The sequence below is a fragment of the Canis lupus genome, chromosome 27 (genome assembly GCF_048164855.1).
Source record: "Canis lupus baileyi chromosome 27, mCanLup2.hap1, whole genome shotgun sequence".
Lineage (NCBI taxonomy): Eukaryota > Metazoa > Chordata > Mammalia > Carnivora > Canidae > Canis > Canis lupus.
The window spans coordinates 45528224-45553967 of record NC_132864.1 but is presented as its reverse complement, the minus strand read 5'-3'; the positions used below and the strand labels follow the sequence as shown (position 1 = coordinate 45553967).

The 25744-nt window shown below is 44.2% G+C and overlaps 1 pseudogene; it reads left to right on the top strand.

Annotated features, from left to right (window-relative positions):
* The first annotated feature begins 1199 nt into the window (after window positions 1-1199).
* On the top strand, window positions 1200-20554 carry LOC140619045 (nucleophosmin-like; annotated as a pseudogene).
* The last annotated feature ends 5190 nt before the right edge of the window (window positions 20555-25744 follow it).

The following is a 25744-nucleotide window of genomic DNA, read 5'->3' as shown; positions in this document are numbered from 1 at the left end:
TCAGTCTGGTGTCCATCTCCTCCCACTAATGCAAGGCCGAGAGGGCAGGGGCCCCCAGGCCACACAGGGTTACAAAGTGAGGTGGACCTACAAGGACAAATGGAAATAGTCACCATCCATGGGTATGAAACATTTGGGGGGAAGCATCTCTTAATAATTGGATGTTCACATAAAAAAATAAAATACAATGCCATTAATGTAATATATGTTATGGGACATACCTCACAGGATTGACTTCACTGTGGCATTTAGACACCCATCTCTCTGGAAGCTGGGTACTGGTCCCCGGGCATCTTGGATGACTTCTAACTAAAGGACTCTACTAAAGAAAGCTTGCCAGTAATTTTAAGGAGCTTCTCTCATTTTTCAAGGTCACTTTATGCTGGTTTTATGTCTTGAAGGAATTAGCAATTCTATATACTTAAGAGCTAAATGGAAATTTACCAGTGCACATAGTTGTCCCTTTTGCAAACTACAGATGAAAGAATGACATTTTAAAAAATCGCATCTGTGCAACTTTCGGAAGTAGTCGTTCATGATACTAATGAAGCATGACTGTGATATAACTGAAAAACCACAAAATAATGACTGTGTTTGCATACTCTGCCAAGTTATTTCACAAGAACAAAAATTAAAAAGTAGTGAATTCTCCCATAGTTTTGATGCAATAGTTCATAGGTTACTTTAATTGTAACCTTTATTTTGTGATCTTTATTTGAGCAAGATAAGTGGTCCTAATCAGTGACAGCTTAACTTAAGTTGGTACGTAAGAACTAATTAATAAATAGTTTTAGAAGAGAAAGGGAATGAAAAAATAGGCACTTCAAATTTTATGTAAAGTTGACTTAAAAATGTGTGCAATTAATGGGAGTCTCAGCATTAGCCAGTGGAGACAGATAAATTACCCTAGATCATAAGGGTCTATAGGCCATCATAGTCAAGTGAATATGGGACAAGGAATTAAAAAAAAAACTCAAAATTTATTTCTTTGTATAATCCAGGGATCTGGTCAAATAATATAGACACGTGACCTTTTTTTTTCCCTCCCTAAAATGATGGAGTTTACACAACTATCCCTTCCAGTTTAAATTATTTCATTTACCCCCTAGCCTGGTTCCTTCCCGCATGGCTGTTCGCTGGGATGGTAGCTGTTTATCTTTGTCCACCTTCTCTCCCGCCTACATGCACGCCACCACCCCATGGAAGGTTCGATGGACGTGGACATGAGGCCCAGAACTATCTTTGCAGATGAACTAAAGGGTGACAAAGATGAGCACTCTAAGGTGGATAATGATGAAACAAATACCAATTATCTTTAAGAACGGTCAGTTTAGCGGCTAGTGCAAAGGATGGATAATCGCACATCGTGGAAGCAGAGGCAATGGACCAAGGCAATCCAATTAATGTTGCTCTGGCAACTTTGAAGACCAATGGTCTCCCTTGAGGGCCTGGAAATAAACCACCTGTGGTCCCATGGAGGAAATGTGGTTCAGAACCTGTGACACAGGTGGACGGCAGGAGATGCAGAGTCAGAGGACCATGTGAGCTCCTTAACATATCTGGAACATGCGCTGCCCCGACAAGTGGTAACAGGTTTCCACAGGAAAAAAAGTAAAACTTACTGCTGATGAAGATGAAGAAGATGATGATGATGGTGGTGGTGGTGGTGATGATGATGATGGTGAGGAGGAGGAGGCTGAAGACAAGCCTCCAGGAAAAAAAAATCTATACGAGATACTCCAGCCAAAAAGGCACAAAAATAAAACCAGAATGGAAAAGATTCAAAACCATCAACACATCAACACCAAGGACAAAAAGGCCAGGAATCCTTCCAAAAAAAAAAAAAAATAGGAAAAGATGCCCAAAACACCAAAAGGACCTGGTTCTGCAGAAGACATTAAAGCAAAAATGCAAGCAAGTATAGAAAAAGGTGCCATTGGTGGCACCTGGGTGGCTCAGGGGTTGTGCGTCTCCTTCAGCTCAGGTCATGATCCCGGGGTCCTAGGACCAAGTCTCTCATCAGGCTCCCTCTAGGGAGTCTGCTTCTCCCTCTGCCTGTGTTTCTGCCTCTCTCTCTGTGTCTCTCATGAATAGATAAATAAGACCTTTTAAAAAATAAATAATACTAAATGAGGGAGAGAGATTTTTATTGGGATGAAGCCGGGTTCTCAGTGATTCAGAAACCTTGCTCTGGTGACTCTCGGAGCCAGAGAGACGTGCAGTATCTTAGCACCTTAATTTCCTCTGTATGTCTATCACACTTATATTATCTTCCCAAGGGCTTTCTCCTGATGGGAGATTGGGGGAACTTCAGCAACATCGGATGATGAAGATTCAATTTTCAGCTTTCCATCAGACATTTCAGTGTTTGTTCTACAGTATAAATTTTGAAGGGGGGAGGAGATGGGGTGTAATAAACACTTATCTTGATTTGCCTTGATGGGATGTACTAGTGTCCTAAGTGATTTATGTTCTCATCCTAGTCCCCTCCAGGAAGGGAAGCAGCTTTTGAAGAGAATCACATATTCTTTTTAATCTCTAACTCAAATCTATAAGGTTTATTTTTTTCAATTTGGACTCAAGAAACAGAAGTTTGAGATAGGAAGTATTGAATGGTTATATTGGTTCGTCTGTTCATTTTATACACACACACACACACTCACACACACACACACATTATCAGTGTTTTATCCAACTGAAAATCAAATATCTTCAGTCTTATCACTCTACCAGCATCTGCTCTATGGTCAACATGCCTTAAAACTAATGCCCACCAGATGCAGGCACACTTTGGTCGCAGATGACAAGTGTGAGGCTACATCTGTGAACAGGCATGGCTCAGGGGGACACTCGAGCTAATCCTGCATATCCTTAGCGTCCAGGTAAGTCTGAGCACATGCGGAGGAGGCCCACAGGCTCTACAAGAAGTTTATGAGAAGCAATTTATCTACAGAGAAGAAAAAACACATGGAAATGATAATGATTCCATGTAACAGAAAAGAGCGACAACTTCTGGATGATACGGGTAGCCCTCGTACTAAGGACCAGGTACCCAGAATCTCCAAGGAGAGGCTATGGTGAGACCACCCCACAGCCCTGCCACCGAGGTCCTGGTGCTGAGCGAGGCCTGTGCCCCTCTTGAGAGGGAAGGTCCTGCTACTGTTATTCCCAGATACCCATTCACTGGGTTCCATGATGTATCCAGAGCTTCAGCAGGTCTCTAGTGGAGTGTGTTTGCAGTCCAGACCCCTGTGTCCATTGGTTAAATACTCTGGAAGCCTGAGGTAGAGAATCTCTAGATGAATGCTGTTGCGTGAGTGTGAGAGCGAAGGTCTTCACTTCTCAAGTCGGCCAACTTGACTCTTCCTCAAGTCCAGTGTTCTAATCTTTCTTTATCCACGACCAACCAGCTGAGCTAGCCATCATTCCCATGAATCAGACTATATTCCTACCCTGGATATTCTTTCTACACAAGGTGGGTGAACAGTGTCCATTGGGATGATGCTTCCCCCCTGCGATTCTTCAGGATACTCTTGAGTTGGGCTTTGGTGGAGCCCTCCTCCAGCGTTAACTAGCATGCTGTCCTGAGCAATGCAGCTAGTAGGCAGCTTTGCCGATTTCCTCCTCCGTTAGTGAGTCAGAAAACAACCCCAAAGTGGACTTAAATTTGAGCCAAGGAGGAAACTACCATGTGGCATTCTTGGTGACAGGAGGTTGCCTACGCATGGAGCTTGTTTGTGTCCTCTCCTTCTGTGCGTGTCTGGTCTGGAATGTACTATCTCTACCTCAGGATAGGTGTCAGCTGGGCCACCCCTACCTTTGACTTGTTGGCATTCACAGAACCTGGACTATGAAAGAGCCGTTCTGATCACATGGTCACTTGATGTGTCCAGTTTGACTCTCCATCACTACCAGGTCCGTAGCTCTTGAGAGCTATTTTTGTACAGAGTACGGCAATGTGCTACGATGTCCAAAACTGAGTCCATTACCCTGACTTCTTTGAGAGCTTCATCCTGGGGATGCCCGGGTATTTTCCAACTGCAGGGAGACCCCTGATGTCCGTTGAGTTGTGTTGTTCCAATGACAGGGCTGCCCGAATGACCACCTGGACCTCAGAGCCCTTCCATATTCTGAGCCCCACTCAAAACGGATGGTCTCTTATGTCTGTCAAGGTCAGCTCAGGCTGCTGTGCCAAAATCTCATAGACTGGGTCTTTGTCAAATAGCAGATGTTTATTTCTCTGTTCTGGAGGTGGCCAAAAAATACTTTGGGGGTAATTTATTAGCTTGAATTTTTCTGCTTGTTAGTATTGTTTGCATTGTCAGTTGTTTGCAAAGGTTTTTGTTATCATGATCAAATTAACATAATAAATGTACAATGCATAAAACTGAGCTTCATCTTTGTTTGGGGTTCATTGTCTGTGGCTCAATTTCCTTGACAAATTAAACAAATGTTATCATTTTATTTCATATAATTTGTTGTAAGGAAGCAGAATTAAGTCAATTACATCAATGCCAGGACAATATATTGTTTTAAATTATTTATTTGCACACAAAATCAAAACTGATATAAGTAAATTTGCAGTAGTAATAGCACACAATTTATCATTCCCTCCAAAAGCCATATCTCAGCATCTTCTGGACATCTGTGAAATATAATCTATTCTGAAAGACTATACTTTTTTCATTTTTCCCCAGATTGTTGGCGCTGAGACATTTCGGAACACTAATTGGGCTTACTTTGGTAAATCATATATTAAAGGTGATCTCTCTCTAATAAGCACATGGATAGTATTATGCAGAATTTTATTTCATTTCATTTAAATACTTCAATTTATGTGGTTGACATAATCCTAAAGCTCCACATTTATAGCTATGACAAAACCACTCTTCATTCAAGGATTTTTTTTTTCAGCAGAATGGATTGTATTTAAATGTAAATTTAATTTTATGAAGCTTAAAAAATATGTTTTTTTGACATGGAGAAATTTGAAAAAAGATAATGAAGTGGCCTGTTGTAACACAGAACAAGAATTATCCCTCAAATCTTAATCAGTTAATATAGTTCCATAAAAAAAGAATAGTCATATTAAAGTTAGAAATAATTTAAATGTGATAAAGAAAAATATATCGTCATTATATTTATGTGAAAAGAAAGAATTAGCTGACTCTAAATTATTAAAGTAAATCAACTGCTGGATTCCTCTGAAGCTCTTTGCAGTAATATTATCACTTTTTGCAGAGAACTTTTCTAAGCCTATTCTTCTTGGGTTTTTTAATTATTAAAGATTTTCACGTACTGCTGCTAGAAACTGGGTATGTCACGTTTTCTAAGGGGCAGGTGCTACCTCCCTGTATGTACATAGATGAGAAACAATAGGAATATCACTTAGCACTTGGAGATAGCAAAGGAACCATTAAAACAAAACACACAATAGTTCCCATCTTGATTAAGGATAAATTCAGCTGAACTGATATTCTAAATTTTTTTAAAGCCTGCTCACTTTTGTAGTTGTGATGGATGACATAACTTTCAAAGGGCATGTTTTACATTTGTAGCTCATGTGACTTCTTAATATTTGATTCATTTACTTGTTAAGTGAAATAAAATGCATTTATGTTACGTTCGTGCTCCAAGGAAAACACAGAAGGATCCTACTGAAACCGTTCTGTGATTGGCCCCTGCAGTCTCATCAAAGGTTCTTAGATTAATGCAACTAATGTCAGCATTATTAATGCCAATGGCAAGCTCCAGGCTTTCAATTTATGGAGATTTCCCAAGTTTGTGACTCTGTCTATGAAACCAATGGAAATAGTGTTGCTCAGCCACAACTTTTTTCTATTGTCACTATGACGGTATAGAACCCACCACCAAGTAGGAGCGAGAACTGTGGCACACCTCTACTGCATTACTGGTCCCACTTGGAATATTGGTCAAAATGACAGACAGTAGAGAAAAATGTAATTTGAAATATATGATATGTGTAGCCTAAGGATTCGACAAGTGAGTTATGCTGCCATAAAAATCAGAACAATGAACTAAATATATATAGTTTTTGTTTAAATGCAAACCACTAAAAGCCAGTGTCACATTTTCCTTCCTGTGGCAAGAAAACTTAGCTGTACTATATTTTAGAATTTAAAACGCATACCTTCAAAACATTGATATTGACCAAGACATCAAGTTACTAAAAAAAATTGTGTCAAACATAATTCACAGAAAGTGTCTGAATGCGCTGCATAAAAAATAACTCAAACTCATGTAAATTTACTTGATGACAGTTCCGCTCTACTTTTGGGTGCATTTCATATGGCTGAGATGTTAATGTACACTCCTCCATTTATTAGAAAAAAAAAACTGGAGTCAACAGCTGGTGCCCCATGAGCTCCATTTTCAAATGGTGTGGGATTTAATCACCATTCAAAAACTGAATATATCCCCCTCTACTGAGCTTACTCTTTTAGGTGTGAAAATCCCTGTGTTTAAAAAAAAAAAAAATTCTGTGTTCTATTTGTTTTTGCTCAGGACTCTGGGAAACCCACAGACTAACACACTGACCCTATTCTTAGGGTTTTCATTGAAGCACGCATCTTGAACTGATCATATCTTCTTATTTCTTTTTTTTTTTTAATGATTCATACTTGGGTTATTTTATTTTATTTTTTTTAATTTTTATTTATTTATGATAGTCACACAAGGAGAGAGAGAGAGAGAGAGAGAGAGAGAGAGAGGCAGAGACACAGGCAGAGAGAGAAGCAGGCTCCATGCACCGGGAGCCTGATGTGGGATTCGATCCTGGGTCTCCAGGATCACGCCCTGGGCCAAAGGCAGGTGCCAAACCACTGCGCCACCCAGGGATCCCTATCTTCTTATTTCATCTTCCAGCTTAGCACTGTGGTGAATGTTGGGGTGCCATTCTAAAGTCCTTCTGGGGCACACTGTTATAACATCAACAGTGTACCCCCCAAAAAGCGTCTTTAATGGTACATGTCTTGCTCTTGTTGGGTTCCGATTTCTACATCAATATGGCGGATTGAGTTGACACTTCCATTGAATCCCACTGGTGATAGGAAGGGACTTTTCAAAAGACATATTATCTCAGGGAAAAAAGAGAACAGAAGGGACAAGAAGCATTTTGAAGAGTGAGAAACAGATAACTGGCGGTAATTAACCCAGCAGCTGGGAAGCCTATGTCAGCAGTGGATCACGCTGAACAAATTACCCGACCACATCCCCCAAAGGCTCAGAGATTGGCCGCATCTAGGACACATTGATGGGCGAACTTGGGGCTAAAGCTGAATGCTTACTCTAGGTTCTTTTTTTTTTTTTTTTTTTTACTCTAGGTTCTTTTTAAAAAAAAAATGCTAAGACCCCCTATAGCTTCTTTACTTTGAGAATCCAGATGGCTACTCCTCTCTCGTGTGACAGAACATTGGAGGTGTTTTCTGGAAAACATTAAGCAGAATGGGGAACAGAAGGCACAAAAGAAGCAGTGTAATTAAAACAGGGCCCTGGATTGAGATTTACTTGGTGGATACTGAGTCCCCACCCTTTCCTCCTGCTTGGTTCCTGGGATGATGGTGGCCCAATGGTAGCAACCAGGAAGAGAATGCTCTGGTGTGGATTGGGGTGCAGCTGGAACATCACCATCCAAAAGGAAAAACACTTACATGTGCTAAGATGAGATTCCCTCCATGAACGAACAATCCCAGTGCATCCCAGTCCACAAGCCCACCCACGGATCAGCCTCTAACTTACATAAGAGCGGGCAGATAGAGATCACCCTATACTCGATTAAATCACAAAATCAAAATCAGAGACTAAACAGACGAACAGACTAAAAGCCCACTTGGAGGAAAGAGAAGAAACTAAAAATATATGTCAGTAATATCAGCAGAGGAGAAAAGAGTCTGTTAAGGAGGAACAGGCTGCTACATAAAATGAACATCAAAGAACATAGTCTCGAAATAAAAATGGGGGACAGACAAATAAAAATCAAATGTGAAATCTCAATAAATGGATTGGTGGGTGAATTGAACAGCGGTCGGGTAAAGAACAGAGACGTGGGGAATGTATGACTGAAAATGTGAATTTAAGAAATCAAGAGCTTCAGGTCAGGGATGCTCCAGGCCCCACAGAGGCGAGGCTGGCCACCCAGCTGCAGGTCCACAAGCACGCCATCCAGACATCAGGAGGACCCGTGTCCTACTAGTGAAGGGACCAGATATCCCTGAACTGAAGGAGACGGTGCTTCTGGCAGACGACTGCAGCACGGGGGCCATCTCACGTGGGATCAGCAGCTACTCTTGCCCCCCGACCAGCCCTAGAGGAGGCCGACCACAGCCATCCAACGGGGCCTCCAGAGTCCACCCAGTCTGGGTACCACCATCCACAGCAGCTTTGCCAGGAGCAGACCACTTACCCTTGTGGTCCCAGGGTGCTTGTCAGAGTACTGCCTTTCACCCTCAACTGTGCCCAGTTTGGGGCACAAACTCAGATCATCACCCTAGTCATGGTGGGGCCCATCCATCTCCGCTGCCTGTTAGCTCAGCAGCCTGAGAGCCAGACAATGAAGTTCCCCAGCGACTCCTCTGGGTCAAGTCATGGAGGCAGAGCTGTTGAAGGATCCTGATCACGCGTCCACCCGAGGACGGCCAGCTGGCCCTGTGCAGGGCCTCTTCTCTACGCCACGACCAGGAGGATGGGGTTGTCCCAACCCAGCCTGTACCTGCCACCTGCAGTCACCCCTCTTGTGACATTTTCCAGCTAACCTCCCCTGAGGACCACCAAGGAGCCCAGTTCTCCGTGAGGCTTTGAGGGACAGAGTTTTTAGCCACATCGATTCCTTTCTTCTGAAAATCTTTTAGGAAGCAATCTCCGAAAGGGCGTCCCTAAATTGCTGAATAGAGAATTACCATAAATGAGTTCTCCACTTCTGCATTGGCTTCGTTTGTTGGAAAGAAATCGTTTTACTAATGAGCCAAAACCAGCCATTAAATTATGTGAATTCACCTTCTCTGGATGCCTGCAGGTCCGGTAGAGAAGAAGCTTATTCTCTGGCCTAGAGCGGCCTGACAGTATTTCTGTCCTAAAATGACTCAATCCTGGGACCTCAGGAGCCAATAAATGCCACAGACGGCAGTGATGGTTTCCTATCAATCAGGGACAATTTGTTTCCCCTCCTAGGAAATCCCCGGCTCTGTCATCCCTTAACAACAAGGGGATTTATCCTTCCCTCCAGAACCCAAAGCTCTGATCCACGCCCGACCCCAGGGCAGAGTGTTGACGCAGGGACGCTCCTTTGGTGGGACTCATGCATCCAGCAAATGACCTCTGGGTGGGGGGAGTGTGACCCCGACGGGGAGCCAGTGCACACACGGCCCAACACACAGGGTCCTCGCTGGCGTCTGGCCCCGGGTCCGAAGTTGGACAGGTGGCTCTGACACACCTCATGAGTGGGGACCCCTCGTGGGCTCTCACCTGAGGTACTGAGCAAGTGCTCGGTGCTCATCTCTACGGAGATCACATCCTATTTTGGTTTTTCAGAACTTAAATAGGGCTAAAGAGTAAAGCAATAAAATAAAAGATACTGGCTCCTGTTTTCTGTTTATCATCCAAGCACCAAATGAATTTTCAAAATAAATGTTTTACCAGAACTTAAAAAAAAAATAAAAATAATAAAAAAAACATGGGGCAAAGCTGAGTTGCCCAGATTATGCCACCTGCAGCTCCTTTAGATCAGTTGCCAGTCAACCAGCCCCTCAGAAGCCATAACAGCTGCAAATGGGTGAATGAGCCAGCAAGCCACCCAGGCTGACAGCTAAACCCCACAAATTCATGAACCCAATGAAGACGTGTTTTTTTATGCCACCAGCGTTTTGAGTTGTTACGTCACATTCTCACGGCAGCAGATAACTGGTACAATTGCAGGTACTTGAATGTTGTAATGATCAACACGGGCAGCTGATCTAAACTGAGGACAGATGGGACGCCTGAGTGGCTCAGCGGTTAAGCGCCTGCCTTGGGCCCAGGGCATAATCTTGGAGTCCCAGGATCGAGTCCCATGTCGGGCTCCCTGCATGGGGCCTGCTTGTCCCTCTGCTGTGTCTCTGCCTCTCTCTCTGTCTCTCATGAATTAAATTTAAAAAATAAATAAATAAATAAATAAACTGAGGACAGAGAAGTAGTGATGGGAGTGAAGGTGCGAGCATCTCGGGACACGAGCCTACAGGTGAAACGTGCTCACAGGCATGGCATTGGTCATGCTGGGTGAGCAGAAGTAGCTCAAGGTACTTACCAATTATTTGTGAGTTTAAATTATACTTGTAAAACATATTACATATATTTTATATTTTATACTGTAACATATATTTAGGTTAATATTATACATCACACATAAGGATATAATATACTGGGCTGTATAGTACTGTACCTTGACTACTTAATATTTATAATTGTTGGTTGAAGGAGGCAATGCTTTTCCATTTGTAGGGATAGAGCTGAGACTTGGAGAAGTCAGTGGCAGGGCTGATGTCAAATTAGCAGGAAGAACCAAAACCCACAAGCATATCTGATTCCAAAGTCTCTATCTCTTTGTCACTGCATTACGTTGACTCCTATTTGAAATATTTCATTCCCTCAAATTATCCACACGCATTTTTGGTCTGGGCATTTCTGAGGGGAAAACATTTTGCTTGGGTTTTGTCCATTTGTTTTCCTTATTTCAAGAGGGACATACTCCAAAGATCTGGCCCTGCTGGGAAACAGATGTCCTCATGTACCGATAGAGTCCAACCAGAGCCGCCCAGGGCATCCCTACATTGAGGTTCTTCTGGGTCATCCGTCAGGGCTAATGTTAAGTGGAAAACTCAGGTGAAAGTGGGAAAGAGAGAGAGAAAGAGAGATCGATAGAGCGAAGGGGAGTGAGGCTGGGGAGTTTGGAACTACATGCAATCTCCAGGAGACAAAACTCCAGGAAAGATGTTGGACGTCACAGGCAGCTGGGCTCTGTGCAATTGCTGCAACTTTACTGACACCCCACTATTTTCACAGAACTTGCACATTTGGAAAAGGAATAGTCATGTTTTAAACCAAGGAGGACAGACCTGCCATATATACAGCTTGGATATTGCTTGAATATTGGCAAATCTGTAAGGATTCCCAAAGAACATGTTCTTTTCTTGCTTTTATTGCTACCAGTCTGGCAATTGCTCAGTTGAACTGCTTGTGTTTTCAGTTTCGTTGCAAAGCCCAGAGTCCCCAGAGCCACTTTTTTTTTAAGATTTTATTTATTCACAAGAAACACAGAGAGAGACAGAGACACAGGCAGAGGGAGAAGCAGGCTCCATGCAGGGAGCCTGATGCGGAACTCGATCCCAGGACCCCAGGATCATGACCTGAGCCAAAGACAGACGCTCAACCCCTGAGCCCTCCTGGGACCCCCAGGGCCACTTTAAAGTGTAATCACAGGTGAACATTTTTTATGTTGGATTTATTTTTGTTCCTTGTGACGGAATTGATATATCGTGGCTTATCTCTAATATGATATATATGATATAAATATAATTGCTAATGGAAGTTTGAAAAAAATATAAAAGGGTCTTCTTGTTTACTTACATCAAGCTCTCACTCAGACTAATGCTGGAAAATGTTCATTGGGGAAAACCCTTTCCTCATGTTAGGAGGGATGCCCATGAAATATATAGTTCTTAAATATAAAAATAGATGTTCAGCAACAAGATAAAAATACGTTACAGCAAAAGCAATTTAATATGACGTCAGTATGTTTGTGTCACTTAACCCTTTTATAAATTTTATAGACTCTTGTAAAAAGTTTACAAAGCAAATTACAACGTGAAAAAATCGCGTTGTGGTCTGACACTGCATTTCTATTAAAAAAGCAGAACATTTTGAAACTATACTTTAATGTCTTAAATTCATATAATACATTTATGAAACTCAATCCCATCTTAAGAAAGCTTTCTACCATGTGGTTCATGTTAGTAATACTCCTTTCTAAATAGTGATCACATCACTGCTCTTGCAAAAGCAAATGCAACCTCAATATTATGCAGATGTAATCACTGTATCTACTGAAAAACAGCTAATGGTTTTGCATCAACAATGTGCACGTATGTGCTGAAATACAATTATAATACTAAGGGGAATTGTATGGTATGATTCTCCCCTTAGACTTCTAGTGCAGTTATTTTTTTTGTTTTTGTTTTTTTTTTTTTAATTTAAGTCAACACTTGTTGCATTTCCTGCTGTTCTATTGGCAAAATTGCCGTGGGTTTATTGTATGACACCAAATAAAATGCAACATTTAGAGAGCTCATCGTTTTCTCAATGAATTCGATAGATATTGACCCATCAGTCATTAAATTCTAGTTTATAAACTTGGCTCAAATGGATTAAGAAAGATAATTTCTGCCCTCAAAGAGCTGAGATAAAATGAATAAAGGGAAGTGTTGATAGAATGATACTTCCGTGTGATGCTACAACGGAGGAGAGAATGGATGGGGGGCGTGGTGGAGCAAGAGGGCTTGAGGTGGCAGGAGGGTCACGTGATGGGGAACAGACTAGGAGACAGGTGCACGGGGCATCTTCTGCAGCCAGAAAGCATATCTTACCTACTCCAGACTTAGTTTGCTGTTCCTACAGACAATGGATGGAAAGGAATCTCCTCTTTCCAAAGTAAACACCAATGGTTTCCATGTAGTTAAGGAGGAAGTTGCAATAGTGTGCCGGTGTGGACACCTGCTCCCAACGCTGAAAAAGGGAGCGGGCCGTGCCGTCTTACTACCTGCACAGTCGCCCATGGGGCTCCATGGGCAATGAACACACGTTCAACAGGTGTGGTGAAGACTCCACTGAGGACTCCGGTCCTACTTGGTATTGAGCTGACCGAGTAGTTTCAAATATATAGAAAACTGTAGAAATCTTACACTTTTTGGATTTTTTCTAAAAATCAGGTTTTTTTCCCAGTAATTATTGATCAAGAGAGTTTTCATCGCATGGAAACCCTGACAAGTCCTGTGTTGTTTCACAGATGCTTCCACTGCTGGCCTGTCTGGAAAACATTTAGGAAGTTTCTTCAATTTCTTTGAGGGACACTGTGGCTTCGTCCTGACAACTTCGAAGACTGTCATCTATGTAATATTAACACTTTTTAATTTTGAATCTGTTGGTTTGTAATAGCTGGTTTTAAGGAGCAGGCCCTCCATTTGATGGTGTTTTTTGAGACCAACCAGATGTTGTTCATGGGGACAAACTTGCAATGAACAGTGAATAATTCCTAGAGATCTAAGGCACAGTGCGGAGAACACAGACAACAATATTGTATTACAATCATTAAACTTGCTAAGAGACTATATCTTAATTATTCCAACCACTAAAAGCAAATTATAATTATGTGATGATAGAGGTGCTAATTAGTGCTGCAATGGCAGTCATATTACAATATAGAAACGTACCCATCAACATGTACGCTTTAAGTACACACAATGTTGAATATCAAATATATTTCAATTAGCAAAATATATGCCAACCAAATTCCTAAGGATGAGAGCTCTTGGTGAAATTTATAATTCGGATAAATATTAAAATAGAGTATTACAACTCGAATAGACTCATACAGTTTTATTGCAAAAAAATGACTAACTTTTAATCTACATATTAACGCTACAGATAAGGGAACAGATTCAGAGAAATCTATTTTTGGACAATAAATGCCATGTGTTACAGAGTACCTTGCTGCTTCTATTTTTGGTTCAAATTGGTTGAAGAATGTGTTTGAAAATATTAGCCTTTGAGAAGTAACAGAAGGATGGAATTCAACTTGACAAATATTATTGCTTAATGGAATGGAAAATAAAGTAAAAAAATTATTGTAATTTTTCATTTTCAGTGTTAATTTTATCCTAGATAACAAAATAAAACTGACTTATTCGGTTTTCTTTTTTTATGAAGACTGTGTTCCCCAATCTGAATATTGTTAAACAGTTTTGTTTTTCTTTAAGGTAAAATGTACAGGCCTCATAAACAACTGATGTCAAAAAATATCCACTCTTGTTTATTAATTTTTATATCATGTTTCCCCTTAGAGTGGTTTCATACAAAAAGGTAAAGTAGTATCCCCTCCAATCTTTGTGTTCCCATGGTAACAAGCTGATAATAAACTATTTTATTGAAGCTATGCTGCTTTATTTCTTGGCATAATTCAAGCATGCTTCTGATTTTCCCACCTCAAAGGAAGGGCCTTCCTGCCTGGGGCACCTGCGGTGGGTGCAGAGCAGCTCGGTGCACCCCACCTGCTTCGGGGAGCTGTCCCCAGCCAGGCTGCTGTCCTCGCAGGTCCTGGGGACCCTGTGCTGCTCCCAGAGTAGCTCCTCATCAGGAGGGGGGTCAGGGCATCCGGAGTGGAGGTTTATCTCATCTTTGCACTTCTCCCCGGATGTGTCCTGGCTCGCTCCCCCCACTTTGGTGACATTAGTACCGATATTTCTATGCTGTTCAAAATCCCCACCTGCTGATATCACCACAGGCACCTCATTGCATTGAAAGGAATTATCAGCATCAGCTCCTCAGATAGGATTTGTTTAGAATTTCATTATACTGATAATTTCCAGTATATTCATCTAGTTTGTCTACTATTCTACAATATGATCTGGAAGGTGATATCTTAAATACCTGATACATGAATAGAGGATATGAAATGTGGATTTAATTAAATACCGTTTCTTTAGGAGCAGTGACAGGATTTCGTGCGCCTTCATTTTTCCAATAAGGAGCCATTGAGTTCATGATATATATATGCAGTAAGGGTGGGGCCTGGTAGGTGGGCAAGGAATGCTCATAATCTCACCTGAACTGGCTTAGAATTTTCTTCTGTTTCAATTAGACCTGTATTTCCCACTAATTAAGAAGAAACTTCTTATCAGCCTCGCTCATCTCACTAAGTCGGTGAGATACATGCTGCACGTATTTCTGTTCTTTCTTGCATCACGTCCACCGTGTTCTCCTAGGTCACATCTTGCATCTCTTAGTGTCCTTGTGCCTGTTAATCATGCAAATAAAGGTTTGTACCTTTAGTGGCCTGAAAAAACTTGTTTCTTTTAAAAGGGCCATGATTAATAAGAAAATACTATCTGCTTGTTTGACCTAATACGACCAAAACAGAGGCAAGGAAATTTTACGACAAAATGTGCATGTAAATTAAACATATCACCGTCCATCATAAATATGATCTGATAAATATTTCTATACCAAACTTGCAACATTAGAGCACAAAATAACAGCAATTTTAATGATATTTAGAATGACAAATTTGCCCACTAACTCTATGAGAGAACAATCATGGAGGGGAGAGGGAGACATTTACTGGGGCAAGAAAATTAAAAAAAAAAAAAAAAAACACTCCGAAAGTAAAAAGTGTTGTCAAGTATTTCTATTTGCTTAAAGAAGGAAACCACTTTTCTAGCGGCAGCAGGCAACCCCAGATGCAGTGATGAGGAGCCTCTTCTAACATGCTTACGGGAGTGACCATGGGTGCTCAGGATGGGGTCCCTATAAGGAGAGATGCCCAAATGGCCCTTCACAATCCCTTAGTGGTGGTGAGACAGACAAGAGAAACCAAGTCACAAGGCAGGATTCTCACCCAACAAGAGTCAATTTACACCTTTCCGGAAGTGGGACTTGCATATCTTCGTCTACTTCATGGAGTTCATTCCACGGGCCTGCCTCTCAGCACACATACAAGAATTTTCCTGGTTTAACCATTAAAAAAAAAAAGATTTTATTATTTACATGAGACACTGAGCACAGAGGGGAAAGACAGAAAGGGAGAAGCAGATGCCCCACTGAGCAGGGAGCCCGATGCAGGACTCGATCCCAGGACCCTGAGACCATGACCTGAGCTGAAGGCAGATGTTTCACCAACGGAGCCAATCAAGAGCCCCACAGTTTTACTACCATTTTAAAGATAACTCCTGTATATTCTCACAGAGGAAGGGACATGATGTTATAGGCAGACATGAAATAATCATGAATGGATCAGGGCTCGAATCCTAACCGTATCAATAATTTGTCTGTAGATAGTTCACCTGCGTTTTCCCAACCATAATTGCTTTATGTGGGGGGGTTAAGAGGCTGCACTAAATAAATCATACCCTCTTGCAAGTTTCATCAACTATCAGCATCTTAAAGTAATATTTATGCTGTCTACTACACGGTCCATTGCGGTGAATTTGTAGGTACATGCATCATGTACATTTATCCTATAGACCCGGGTACCAGCTGCACTTGTGCTCCGCTGCTACAGCAGATGACCATAACTTCTGTGACATAAAACCATATGCATTTATTATGTCACTATCTCCATGGGTCAGGGCCAGGGCCCGACTTCGCTGGGTTCTCTGCTCTAGGTCTCATGAGGCTGAGATCCAGTACTTGGCCAGGCTGTGTTCCGGGCTGGACACTTCAGTGAAGGAAGTGTCCACTCTGAGCCCCTCGGGCTGCTGGCAAGTGGATTTCCTCGTGGCTATCGAGTTTATGACAGCTTTCCTCTTCAAAGTCCATGGTTGAGAGGCAAAGTCCCTGCCTCCTCACATCTCTGCCTCCGAGAAAGCTCTGGGAGCTCTTTTGTGGGCTCACCTGATTGGATCAGGCCCACCCAAGAAATTCTCCCTTTTGAGTAACTCAGCCAATTCAGAGTCAACCTGAATCACATGTGCAAAATCTGTCCCCATTTGCCATAAACCAGGACACAGTCTCGAGCGTCCTGTCATGGCATCCTTGCCCTGTTTTATCTGTTGGATGTGGATGGCATTCCCTGCCCACCCTCCAGGGAGAGCTCACACCAGACATGAGTACTAGAGAACAGACACCAGCGGGGGCCTCCTTAGGGTGTGCCCACCCCACCAGCTCTGTAACAAGCACTGCGCCAAACCCTTGGATTAGGAAACATGAGTAAGACAATGCACGTTCCACCCAAGAGTTTATCATCTAAAGATTGGAGGCACCAGTAAGCAGACATGAGGTCCATAGCTGGTACCCCACTCAGAGGGACACGAGTGAGTGGTTCCGTTGCTGCTGGAAGGAGTGAATGCATGGGTAGAGCTGGGTTCTCATCTGCAGTGAGCTGGGAAGTCCTGCTCACAGACAAGACAGGCACTAGGTCAAAGGAACGGTCACTCAAGTTCCAGGCAGGTGACGTGTCATTGTGTGCCAGAAAATGGAGGCCAACCATTGATTCACCAATGCAGTGATGATGCTTGGGCATGCACCATGCATGTGCAATGCACAAATCAGCGTGTTTTCTGTGTCATGACTCTGTGATTCCCAGATGCCAGCTCAGCCCTGAGACACATCTTACTCAACTTCTAGGACTTTTGGCTTCTGATGACTCAAATCTGAGTCTCTGTATGGAAATTCCTTGTAGGCAAGAAGAGCTACTTGTGCTGTGGTTGTGTCTCCCTGTGGCCAGCAGCTCTCTTCCAATGACTGGTCCTTCCTCAGGTCATCCATGTCCTCAGAAGGGCAAGTGTGGCATGTTGTTGGAAAGGTGACTACTGCAACCCCTCCCCTCAGCTATATGGCTTCGTACTTCTCTCATTACCAAGGGGTGGCATCTAGTTTACGTCCCAGGGAGCATGGGGTGGCTTGAGGACAGGCCCTGGTGAAGAACATAGCAGAAGTGATGTGCTGGCGCTTCTGGAACGCACACCTCAAGAGGCCTTGCAACTCCTGCCATAGCCCTTTGGGACATCACACTAAGACCATGTTATATAGAAGCCTGGATGAAAAAAAAAAGAAGAAGAAGAAGAAGCTTGGATGAAAGATCTCACGGAGAGAAAGACCTACCTGCCCCAGCTTTCCCACCTACCTGCCAGCCCATGGAATGTGCATGAACATGCCCAGGAAAAAATCAACAAAGTACCCAACTACCATTAAATCAAGAGAAATAACATTTCATTTGTACTTGTGCTAAGTTTTGGGCTCATTTGTTAAATGACCGTAGATAACATATATAAACGTGTACTAATAGTACTAAAATATATGGCATTGGCTTTGGAACAGAGCAGTGGGTAGAGATTAGAAAGATGGTAAGAAAAAGCCTATTATTAGAATTATTGGAGCCTATGGACCTTCAGGTAATGGTTATGACGCTGGAGGAGAGGGACCCAGGTTCACATCAGGCTAAACAAATGGCAAGACGATGGCAAGTAACTTGAGTTTGAAAATGTGCCTAAGAAATTATGGATTTAAGATTTCCATAGAAATCTTAGGTCATAGGGATACCTGGATGGCTCTGTCAGTTAACTCTCCGCCTCTGGTTTCCAGCTCAGGTCATAATCTCAGCGTTGTGGGATCAAGCCCCACCTCTGGCTCTACGTTCAGCACAGAGTCTGCTTGAGATTCTCCCTCTGCCCCTCCCCAAATAAGTAAATCTTCTAAAAAAAAGAAATATTAGATCATAGAAATAACTTTTTTTGCTTGTTTGACTATATTTAACTATGTATTTCTAACATACAGGAAAAAAGAAAATGATTCACTTTGTAAGCAAAAGATTAGAGAACATATAGAGGAGACAGATGTGCTGGACTGGAAGATAAAACTGTTTTTTTTTAAAGATTTTATTTATTTATTCATGAGAGAAAGAGAGAGAGAGAGAGGCAGAGACACACAGGCAGAGGGAGAAGCAGGCCCCATGCAGGGAGCCCGACGTGGGACTCAATCCCGAGTCTCCAGGATCACGCCCTGGGCTGAAGGCGGCGCATAACCACTGAGCCACCCAGGCTGCCCTAAAACTGTTTCTCATTGGCTCTTCTGCAACCACAAAAGTTAATCAACGTAAAATCAAAAGTTGGAAAATCAGGGACAAAGAAGTCTGGGAATATAAGTTAAAAGTGTGAAAATCATTGTTTGGCATGTCCATGTTCAATGAGCTCAGTCATGGAGGAGGCCGCAGCAACCACTCAGGCTGAGCGGCTCATCCCGGTGACATCAGCCAGGACCCAGGCCTGGAGGGACGGGCCTTGAATGGGACAATCATGGAACAGGGAAGGAAGCTATCTGTGAACCTGGGAGCATGGGCTCCCCCTCACCACAGCATACCCAGTTCACACTTCTGCTGGGAACATCTCCCAGGCTGTGCCTCTGATATGACCCCATCTATTGTGGGGACCATGCATTTGGTGGAAGACACAAAAGTCCACCATCACTGAGACTAATCTATCTTTTTTTTTTTTTTTAAGATGTTATTTATTTATTCATGAGACACACAGAGAGAGGCAGAGGCACAGGTAGAGGGAGAAGTAGGCTCCTTGCCGGGAGGCCAATATGAGACTAAATCCAAGGAACCCAGGATCACACCCTGAGTCAAAGGCAGATGTTCAACCACTGAGCCACCCAGGCATCCCAAGATTGACCTATTCTGAGTAGGGATTTGCCTCTTGCGGGTCCTCTGTACCCGAGTGCATGCAGAGTATTTGCTCCAATAACCCTACATTCTACAAAATATCGCACCAGAGCATGGTGTCCATTTTCCACCAAAGTAGGTAGAAAAGAAGGCACCTAATCATAGGGTCCCCTCATCCTATCACACATGATATGAATCAGAGCTACTACCCTCATAGATGGGTCAACTTTTTAAATGCAAGATGATGTCCCGGAAGGCTGAAGTGCCATCTCAGCACATGATATGCCTCTGGATAATGGCCACAGGGCTTTGGTATAAGCAGATAGGGTAGGCAGTTGGGTCCAGTGATGAAGAGCAGCAGTAGGAGCGGAAGGCCTGTCATCAGTCTGCGCTCTGCACTTAGTGCCTCTGTACTGCTCCCACTCGGGATGGTCCCAGTTCCACAGGGAACTCATCATACCAGGGACACAGCAGGGGCCCCATCCATGGTAGGCCTGCTGCCCAGCCACCTGGTGCTCACCATGCCCAGAGAACATTAGGAGATAGGTTGTTGACGGATGCGGAGACAGGGTGATGAGGACATGGGGCACGGAGGGTCGGGGGTTATCTTCTGACAGTCCCCTCACTACTTTCAAAAATAAATGAGTGGCAATGGGGGTTCAGACATGCTAGGGGCCATGGGGTAGGCCCCTCTATTAGCAGAATCATTGCCTGAGGGTGACGGGAATCGAGAATGGGCGCCAGAGGAGACTGAGGAGGAGCACCGTTCTGGCGTCTGCAGTGGGGCTTTGCCCTGCTTACCTTCCACGTACACGTTTGCCCAGGATAGAGACCAATCAGAATTTCAGCAAAGCTGTGCCCCTGGGGTGACTTTGTTACCTACAGCGTGTCGATCGGGGCTGCACGAAAGATGCGCTACAGGCTGTCCTGCGGTGGGTCACCCAGACTCCTACAATGCTGAGAGTCACTGACACAGTGGCGGGGACCACTGTGGTCACCACATGTCCTTCCTACAGGCTCAGCTCCAAGGAGCAGGGGCCCCGGGGTCCAGGCCACCCCACTCGCCCAGGCAGTCAGCACTCGGCATTGATCAGCATGGGGGCACCAAACCCAGGACCTCTGGCCAAGGCCTAGGGCCAGTGTGCAGGCCAGTCAAGGGCAGACCTTCCCCTGGTCCCCCTTCTGCTCCACCCTGTCCCCTCCGTCCTTTAGACATTCCCTTTAAGAGCCGATCCCCATCAGCTTCTACGTGCTTTTCATCTCAGCAGTTTCTGGGGAACCCTAGTGTTCCTGGAGGGTTTTTACTCCATCCTGTGGAAGCTAGCATTTGCACGGCGAGCCGTCTTCCTTTGCTTGGAAGTGACAACAACGTAATCTGAAGAGCAGGCCGTAAAGAACGGGTACGTTTCTCCCCTTTGTGGATGAAGCTTCACACTTCATGCTCTTATTTGTCTCTTGTGACACTTCTTTTCTCCCAGTGTCCTTACTTGGGACACCAGGGAAAAAAAATACCTGGGGCGCAGTCCCTTTAATCGTTGAAGTGGAGCGTATCACCTTCTTAACTGTCACTAGAGTAGACAGTCGCTGGCAAGAGATCACCTCTGCACCAAGGTCGCTGGCGGGAGAACACACTTCCCAACTGCTTCAGGCACCAGGTGGGCATGGGGACGACCGATGGCCGGGAAGCCCCAGGAGCAGTGCCCACGAGGGGAGATGGTCTCCGGGTGCAGCCACAGACCACGGACAGTTGTGAGAACTTGGTTGCATGCACAAAAGGAGCTACACGTGCTTGTGTAGGTGTTCTGTGCAAGATGCCAAGAGAAGCAGCCGCCCTTTCCGCAGAGACCCAGACACGGCGAAACAATCATCGTGACACGCCACAGATGCATGTGTTTCAAAGGAACATGAAAACGATAACCGTTGTGCCATGACTCAAACATCACATAAGTATCTGAAGAAAATTCTAACATAAAGTGTTGGAAAGAAAACCTACCCTACATGGCAGAAAGCACACTTCCTATCACCTTCTGTGCGAACGTGATGCTCGGCGTGTCCACCGCGTGTGCGGAGCTCAGGCTGAAACGCTGACTTCTGATGACCCCGGGGACCCTCCCACTGTCAGAGACGGACAGACAGAAGGGGTGGCGTGTGTCCAACGGCTGACAGTGACGAGGGCAGCTGTAACGTCCCTCTGCTGCACTGAATTTTTGGCTTCTTGTCTGCTCTCTGACCTCCCTTCCCTTACACTCTCGACTTTAGAAAACGAGTCACTGTCCCCTCTTCCTCTGCCCCCTCGAGATGTAAATCTGTGTAACCATCTCCTGTCTTGATGGTCTTTCTAACAGGACTTCCGAGGAACCTCCCCTGAGTCTTCGGGAGGGTGACTTTGGGGGCCCGGCTAGTCCCAGGAGAATGACTTGATGGTTTACTTGAGACAATTTTTGGGAAGGTGACATAATATTTAAATAGATCAGATAGGGCCAGAGTTTACTCTGGATAATAAGCTGGGCAGGCTGCCAGACCCCTGATGATCAGTTCTCTTGATGGAAATGTTCACAAAATTGCTCTTACTACTGTCCCTCGGACACTGTGCTAATGTGTGCTCATGCGTCCCTGTGACCCCCAGGTGGTGCCCTCAGCCTCCTAGAAAGCCCTCAGCTGACCCCGGGCACTGAACCGAGAGTCCACGCAGGATGGACACGGCTGCTCCTGGCCACCCCTCATCCTATGACCTTTGCTTTCTGTCTCCCTTCAGCTCTACAGGCCTTGCTGGTCTTTTTCTTCTATGAAGATCAGATTTCTATAACACGGAAAGAAAACTGGGTATTTTTTAACTATATATATGTCCATAACAACATTTGAATTTCAAAATGGTTTGTGATAATAGATTTAACCCACTTTTAAGTTAAAACTTCTGAGCGTGAAACTAACTTGCTGAGGAGCACACACAGGGAGAAGACTTGAATGGAGATTTTTGAGCCAAAAGAAATTGTTGTTTTCACTTTTCAAATTCACTCCTTTAATGTAAAATAAGTGTCTTGATTTCCCTGGGAAAGCCCTGATGTGATCTTTGACTCTCAACATGTCTTCGTTTACAAAGTCAGCCTTCCTCGGAGCTTCTGGAAAGCCAAGCCGAAGCCATGGGCTCCCACCCTGGAGCTCACAAGGTGTTGATCTGAAATGTCACTGATTGGCTGGAAGGACCTTCTTTCTTTAGAGGAAATTCAGACATCACTGGGCATGTGTGCAACACACATACACGCACACATGTACAGTTTCCTCCCTCGAGAGTTTGTGAATGTCATGATCTCACAACCCCAAGAGGGATGGAGGCACCTTGGGCCCTCCTAGTCCCAGTCAAACCCCTAAACCCTTTCCATGGTGCTTGATCTGAATCTTAGAACACCTGGCATATACGTTTTACGTAGAATTTTTATTTTTGCAACTCACAAAATTGGGCTCTCTTAAACCAATTTAAACCAACAGAGGAATTAAACATCGCATAACTGAGAAGCTCAAAGGAAGTAGTCTGGGGGTGGGGGTGGGGGGGCACTTGGGAACCAGAGCCTCCAACAAGGTCCTTAGTCCATTTATTTCCTGCCTCTCTCTCCCTCTTTCCATCTCTCTCTCTCTCTCTCTCTCTCTCTCTCTCTCTCTCTCTTATTTGCTCCTTCTTTTCTTCCGTATGCCTTTCAAGTAGTCTCATTTACTGTGGAGACCAACAAGCACCTCCAGGCTTAGCGTAAACCAACTATACCCTTCTTTACCACTGGTACCAGCAAATGTTCCGGGGCGGCCTGATTCTTATAGTGATGATGATGTGGGTCAGATGCTCATTTCTGAACCAAACGTTGTGGTCAGGAATAGAGAACATGTTAATATGCCAGGCTTATCATTGTGTGCTCATCCTTGGAGCCATAAACTGATTATTTCTCACCCAAAGACGTAGCCAGACAGTGGGAGAGTGGGTGCCTCCCTGAAGGAGTAAGAATGGGGAAGAGGATGGATGCTGGGAAATGAAACACTGGTCGTACTTTTTAACTTTGTTCAAGTTAAAAAAGTGTACAACTAAGTGGGGTGGAGTTTGTGTCATTAGAAGTGTTATTTTTCCATGGATGAAACAAATCAACACCTATATTAATCGGTTATATTTTAGGGGGAAAATAGGCATTTCCACGCTTTATCAGTTTTACGGCCCTACATTTTCCTTCCTATTTATTCTAAATATTTAGCACACATCTCTCCAGCTCGGGACAAACGCAACGTTCTCATCTTGGGCGTGATTCCCCCTCACCCACTGCCTCTAAGCACTGAGGCTGTGGTTAAGAGATATTCCTTTTCTACTTTGCCCTACAGAGTATCTGGAGACCGAGCTATATGTGTCTGCTTACGTAGGACACCAGCAATGATGGCAAATTCAGGGTTCCACGTTTACTAAATGCTGGGACTTCTTATCCTTGTCCACCCTGCACCATTTACCAGCTTCTTGCCCAATGTCTCATCCGGTTGTAGGCAAAGAGTGACCATCATAAGCCTTTGGAACGGTGCATATCTGTTCTTAGATTTTAGCATGCTCTCAATAAAAGTAGAGAGTGAAAAGAAGATACATTTTCTTAGGAACAGTGCTTCGTTTTACAGAAAAAAAAAATCATTCCACTGGAAATTCAGATTTTTTTTTCATGTGTGGTAGAGAAATTAATAAAGAATCCAAACCAGCTTAATTTAGTTATGATACGACAGTTTATTGAGTGCTTCCAACTGTGCCCGACCCATATTATCTATAGTGAGTTGCAAAGGGTCCCTAGTCCTAGAGGATCGTCTGTGGACTGAGGCACGCAAACACAGAGCACCAAGAATTGGCAGGTGTTTTTTTTTTTAACATTTTATTTATTTATTCATGAGAGACACACAGAGAGAGGCAGAGACACAGGCAGAAGGAGAAGCAAGCTCCCTGCAGGGAGCCCGATGGGGACCCGATCCCGGGACCCTGAGATCACTCCGATGCTCAACCACCAAGACACCCAGGAGTCCTGGCAGGTGTTCTTAATCAGGGGTGAATATCAGAATTACACAGGGAACTTTATCAAAATGCACAAGCCTGAGTGCGGTGCCCCCGAACCGAGGCCTGGAGTGAGTCCTGAGTACTGCTGAATTGCCAGTTCCCTTTCAGGGGATTTCTGGAGGACATGCCTCATTAAGTCTGGATATTGTGTTTGAAGGGGTTCCAGCCAGATTGGCTCCAAGATCCCTTGAGCCCTTTCCAGCTCCACAGCTGTGAGTAGCAAGGTGCTCTACTCAAACCTCACTCTCCGAAGGAATGATGCAAACAGAGGGTAAGGAGCACCCCTAACCCTCTCTTCCCATCTCACTCCCACTGTTTGCTGAGTGGTAGCAGCTGTAGGAGATTCCCCAGGATTTACGGAGTCTCGACTTGGTGGGGCTGGAATACATGAAATCGTGCAGGTAAGTAAGAGTGATAGTTAGCTCTTCTGTATTGTTACGGTGAGGGGTAGTCCTCGGAGCTGGCTTTTGTTGCAGTTTTAAATGTGGAGCTACTATATCTCCCAAACGTCATTACTGTCCCAACTGTTTGTACGCTGGGCAGGAGATGATCGTGAAAAGTCATTAAAATGCCACCATTGCCCAGGGGAGTTAGAAACACCTGTGATTTGGAGTTCAGACCTCCTCCTTTTTCTCCTTTTTATTTAAAAGTGGCAAAAAAAATTTAAAAAATGAAAAGAAAGATAAATAAAAGTGGCATAAACCCACAGACCCACTGGAGACTGAATGGGAATTTATTAATGCGTGTAACTCCGAACGACCAGGATTAGGGAAACGAGTATTGTGCGGTCTCTCCCTGGGTCCTGAATGGTATGTGAATGGGAAGGAGGGGGGAATGGCCTCGGTTTTGGACTTCAGGTTTGCATCATGTCAGTGCCACAGTCTCAGAGAAGAGAAAAATCTTCTTCCCCCAAAAGGTGTCAGAAACAGAAGGTAGGCAGTGCTCGGCCCCACTGGTGTCGAGACCCAGGCCTGGGGACCGTCCACCCTGGCTGCCCGGCGTGACACTGAAGTCAGGGGCTCCGCTAGGATGAAGGGCCGTGGTTCCCATAGAAGGTGTGTGTGGGTGTGCGGGTGGGTGGGGATTCAGGGAGCCTTGATGCTGTCCTTGATGCTGGACTGGCTCCCAACGAGAGGACAAGACGGGCACTGAGCACAGTCCAGACACAAGTCCACGGGCCCACGTGCTGAGCCCCAACTGTCCCAACTAAGAATGTGCCTGTGCTCAGGCTCACACCCAGAAGTGAGAATCCCTCAGCCTGG